The following is a 5,902-nucleotide window of genomic DNA, read 5'->3' on the forward strand; positions in this document are numbered from 1 at the left end:
TGCAAGGATGCTGCCCTTGTGCACGTGATGCGTTAATTATAATATGTCATTCTTTCTTGTTTCACTGATTGTTCAATGGCTTCATAGTCTTCACTGTTTCCGTTTCATAAGTCATTGTTTTTCATTCACACCTATTTGTCAGTGTATTGCATTACTATTCCCTGTTGGCACTTCCAGTTGTGCTCTTTTGGTCACTTTACATCTCTTTAAATGACATTTTTTTGGAAATTTCTTTAACAAGGTTTCTGTTGGTGCCAACACTAGGAGTTTTCAGGTTCTCTCCCTCATCATTGCTTCTGCGTTAGGTTCTGCATGAAGCTGACACCGTGATGGAGTTTAGTGTGCAGGACACTTATCCCGGATCAGCAGCTGAGGAACGGACAGGAAGGAGGCAGGAGTGGGCGGAGGAAGAAGTTCATGCTTACTTCAGGCCAAACAAAAGCCTCTTGGGATACCCAGAGAAGCTCTAAAGATAAAATGGCTCATCAGAGATATTCAGCATTGGAAATAGTTAGCTATATCTTTATACCCCTTCCTGGATTTGTCCTTGCATGTGGTCCACCTCGGGAAGGGCATAAGATAGAGCAAGGCAGCTCAGGTAATGTCCTCAGGGACAAGTGGCTGTTGACTGGCTCCTACCTGCACTCTGAGCCTCACAGACATGAAATCCGTCCTCGACAGGGATTCTGGGTGGTTCTCCTACCTGTCTATCACAGCTTCCTGATTATTTCATGATACTTTAGCTAGGAATGCAACTCTCTATGTTGGCAGTATTTTCTCGCAGACTCTGCTTTTGGCTTCCATTCACTGATAGACAGAGGTCTGCTGACAAACTCTTTGTTATTCCCCGGAAGAAAATGTGTTTTTTCTCAGCTATTATGATCTCTATGTTTTCACTTTTCTGTAGCTTTAGTATGATGTATACAAGTGTGTTTCCTGAATCAGCAAATCATGTGTTTCCTTTATTCTGGAAAATTACCAGCCATTTCTCTCTGAATATTATTTTCTCAAAATTCACTCTTATTTCATTTTCTGTAATGCCCATATGATGTTCATCCTACTTTCTTTGTCCACACCTTTAGTCTCCTTGCCTCTCTTTAATCTTTTCTTTCTTCACTCTCTATATGCGGTATTGTGTATAATTATTCTGATCTATCTTGTCATTCACTAAATCTCTATTCTGCTATCTCTAAACTGGTGTTACTTTTGGGGTTACTATGTTTGTTTCTTTTCTTTTCTTTTTATTTTACTTTAAGATCTGAAATACACGTGCTGTACGCGCAGGTTTGTTACAAAAGTACACATGTGCCATGATGGTTTGCTGCACCTGTCAACCCGTCATCTAGGTTTTAAGCCCCGCATGCAGTAGGTATTTGTCCTGATGCTCTCCCTCCTCTTGTCCCCGACACCTGACAGGTCCCGATGTGTGATGTTACCCTCCCTGTGTCCATGTGTTCTCGTTTTTCAACTCCCACTTTTGAGTGAGAACATGCGGCGTTTGGTATTCTCTTCCTGTGTTAGTTTGTGGAAAATGATGGCTTCCGGCTTCATCCATGTCCCTGCCGAGGACATGAACGCCTTCTTTTTTTATGTCTGCATAGAATTCCATGGTGTATATGTGCCAACTTTTCTTTATCCAGTCTATCATTGATGGGCATTTGGGTTGGTTCCAAGTCTGTGCTATTGTAAATAATGTGGCAATAAACATACGTGTGCTTGTGCCTTTGTAATAGAATAATTTATACACCTTTGTGTGCATACCAAGTAATGGGTTTACTGGGACAAGTGGTATTTCTGGTTCTAGATCCTTGAGGATTCCCCACACTGTCTTCCACAATGGTTGCACTAATTTACACTTCCACCAAGAGGGTAAAAGCGTTCCTATTTCTCCACAGCCTGGCCAGCATATGTAGCTTCCTGACTTCTTACTGATCGCCATTCTAAGTGGCGTGAGATGGTATCTCATTGATATTTTGAGTTGCACTTGTCTAATGACCAGTGACGATGAGCTTTTTTCAAATGTTTGTTGGCCGCATTAATGTCTTCTTTTGAGAAGTATCTACTCATAACCTTTGCCCACATTTGATGAGGTTGTTTTTTTTTTCTTGTAAATTTATTTAAGTTTCTTTTAGATTCTGGATATCAGACCTTTGTCAGACGGACAGATTGTAAAAATTTTCTCCCATTCTGTATGTTGCCTGTTCACTCTGATGACATTTTCTTTTGCTGAGCAGAAGCTTAAGTGTGCAGAAACCTGTTTGATCTCGGGCAAGTGACACTCTTATGTGGTTCAGTGCCTTTATCCACAAACATGGAGATAATAACACTACTTCACAGAGATCTTGTGAAAGGAAATTGAAGTGTTCCCTGTAAAACACTTAGAACAATGCCTGGCAAAGTTGCCATTCAGTCAGCGGCGCCTCTTTTTATTACTATAGCAATGCCTGGTTTAATTGACACCAACCAATATGAGTGTAGGCTATATGGGTGGTAATGAAAGGGAGTGCAATTAACTCGCAAGGTCGGAAGTGGGGTAAGTTCATTCAGTCTTCTGGTTAGCACGTGCCACATGGACTCTGCCCATGTTCAAGGAATTGTTACCTTCAGTGATAATAATTGTAATTAAGTCCTCAACTTTACCATTGAACTGAATATGTTGCAGTCCCCAGTCATATCAAAGGATGAAGAAACATCTTTTAAGACCCAGGGAAAACTACTGACATAACTGTGTAGTCAGTAATCAAAGGGACAGGTATTGATTAATGGAATCACGAAAATGTCTGATATATAACCGGATATTTTACATGTGGAAACAACACTCAGATCTCTGCAGCAATGTTTTGGTGCAGAAAGCTTGTATTAGGGGATTTCCAGACAAATAAAACCAATAGGATATTTATCCATCTATCTGTCGAGAGAGATTTATTTTAAGAAACTGATTCATGTGATTAAGGAAGCTGGCAAATCCTAAATCTGCAGGGTGGCCTGGCAGCCTGGAGTCCCAGGTACAAGCTGACATTACGGTTTAAGTCTAAAGACCATGAGGTTGAAGACCCAGGGGATGGCCGATGTTGCAGTTCAACTGTGAAGGCTGTCTGCTGCAGAATTTACTCTTGCTTGGGGGAAGACAGTCTTTTTGTTCTTTTTTTGTTTTTAAGTTCTAGGGTATTCAGGCCATTATGGCGTGCAGTCTTCTGTACTGAGGTCCATTGTTTTAAATGCTAATCTTACCGAAAAGCACATTCACAGAAACATTCAGAATGAAATTTGACCACATATCTAGATAGCATAACTCAATCAAGTCGAGTTACCTGGATCTCTATCCTTGCTTATTTGGGAAAATAATCTCCCCCTGGTTGGAAAGACAAGACAAAACATGAAATTGGCCATCACAGAGCTAAATGTGGATCATCAGGTAATGACCATGTAACCCTAACCTGAAAATTTTTCCCACTCCCTGCTTCCTACCCTTTCTTTCATTAATTTGCAACAGAGTAAACATATGCTCCCCAACTTACAATGGAGTTAAGTCCAGTTAAACCTATCATAAAGGCAAATGATTTTAAGTTGAACCATGCTAAGTTGGAGTCCATGTGTATTGGACACAATTGTGCAACATGGAATGGCTATGCATATGTTTCTGACAGCTATTGAAACACAGAATTGAGCTCAGGCATGGTTGAATTTCCTAACTGCTGCTTGAAGAAACTCCCGTGGTTGCACAAGAAAATCAGGTTCCTTGCATACCTTTGCGGGAAGGCTAACTTGATGCTTTTGCTTTTACACCTCTGAGTTTATCACGTTGCCTTCAGGGAAAGATCAAGCTACAAAAAGACTTGTTGTAAAGGGGAGGCTAACCTTAGACTGTCTACCTAGGTATCCATGCATTGAAGGTGCCATCACTGCAATATGAGAGAGGATGGCAGAAGACAATGTTCAAGTGCTTGGGTTCTGGAGTCAGACAGACGTGGATTTGCATTTCTGCCCTTCCATTTATCAGTTGTGTGATCATTGGACATGTTTCTTAGTTACTGTGTTTCTTGTCTGCCAAAAAGTTGAGGCTAAAATATCTACACCATAAAGGGTTAACGGGAGGAGTCAATGTGATACGCAGATCATGGAGGAAACAAAATCTGCCGTTCTCATGGGTTTAACACGGGGACTCAGACAGCTTTGTAGAGAAATAATTTTTTTAAAGTGCAGTACAGGAAAGGGGACTGTACTCAAGTGGTCCAGAAGGGTCGTGTGGACTAGCCACAGAATTCAGCAATGGTCTCGTAGGTTGTCAGGGGCCAGTCTCTTATCTAATTTAGGTTCATTTATTTATCTGTTCATTCAACAAATATCTGAGAGCTACTACACTTACAACTAACTGCATGATCTAGTTACCCTGGGAAGTACAGAGTTGTAAATTTGGACATGTTTCAGAGTGAAAGGGGCTGCTATTAAGAATTACTCAGGGACAACAGGCGAAATCAGGACATATGGTCACTATACTAGGTAAAATGTCTGGGATAAGGAAAAAGAGTAAATAGCCACCCTTTACAACATCTTCTGTGCCCTCACTCACTTCCACACTCCTTCCCCCTTATTCCAGAGTGACAGTCTCATGAAAGAGGAAGAGTATTATATTGGGTCAAGAATCAGGCCCAATCATATTTTGGAGAAAGCATTGTACTGAAGTGTTTTTATTGTGTCAGACACATGTGCCTGAAAGGGAAAAAGCCCCGCAACAGTGAAACTGAAAAAAAAAAAAAAAAGGAGAGTCATCCTAGTTTTTTTAATTGGTCACTTTCTTTTTCTTCAACTTGTGAACAAATGTGAACCTAAAAGAGTCCATCTTTCAAGGTGGATCCCAGTGACTGAGCCTAATTTGAAACTAGAGCCAAGCTGCCACGTGCAGACTAGAGCCCACACATGTACTAGGAATTCCCCAAAAACCCACACCTCTATCTAACTCTGCAGCTTTCAGAGGTCACCTGAACCAACCAACCTGAGCTCACCTGCCCTGCCAATCAGGGCTCAGTCGTGTTGACCAATCAGAACTCAATTGAGTCAACCAATCAGAACTAAGTTTGAATCCTTTATTTGCATGAATGGACTGTACTGGGAACCTTGATGAGAACTTTCTCTATAAAAGCCATATCCTTTTTCGGTTCTCTGGAACTGCACCTTTGTTTTACACTGAAGTCTGCACCTCCCTGGTGTGCAAGCTGTTCACAGGAATAGTCTCTTTCCTCCAAATATCTTTTCAGAGAACTTTCCTTCGCAATATGATGCCAGAGGTAGGAGACATGCTTACTTACAGCCTTGGATTCAAATCCTTAAGTCACCACAATTACAAGAAAACGAAAAATCAAACAAAGAAATAAAAAGTAGATGAACACCTCAAACTAATTTTCTCTTCAATTTACAAGGCTGAATAGCTCGAGGTCATTTATGGGTTCAGGACTGGTCACCTGCTCACATTCTGAGCCAATGGCTCAGGCCCAGGGCTGAAGACACTTCATTAGCTGAGCCAGTGGAGAGTGGGGTGTTGGTCCTCTCACTGGATACTTCGATCGTAAGTGATGCATACTCACAGGACATTAAGCTTTGCATTAAAAAAGATTGTAGACGGGGAAATAATAGAATTAGACAAATGTGAATGAGTTAGAGTCCTTATTTCAGTTTCTCGGAAGCTTGAAAAGGGTGCTGCTCATTGAATTTTTGATTTCGTTGTTTCTGCACTGTGTGTTTTTATGTATTTAAATGAATTGTATAATAGAGGTAATATTGAAAAAAGATTCTATGAGATCTGCTTGTTCCATTAGTAATGTTTGTCCCGTTTGATGCTTCTAAATTGTTATTTATAGCAGTAAACAGTTTCTTTGTGTGTGTGTGTGTGTGTGTGTGTGTGTGT

Source organism: Mandrillus leucophaeus, unplaced genomic scaffold (assembly GCF_000951045.1).
Source record: "Mandrillus leucophaeus isolate KB7577 unplaced genomic scaffold, Mleu.le_1.0 Scaffold2442, whole genome shotgun sequence".
NCBI classification, from domain to species: domain Eukaryota; kingdom Metazoa; phylum Chordata; class Mammalia; order Primates; family Cercopithecidae; genus Mandrillus; species Mandrillus leucophaeus.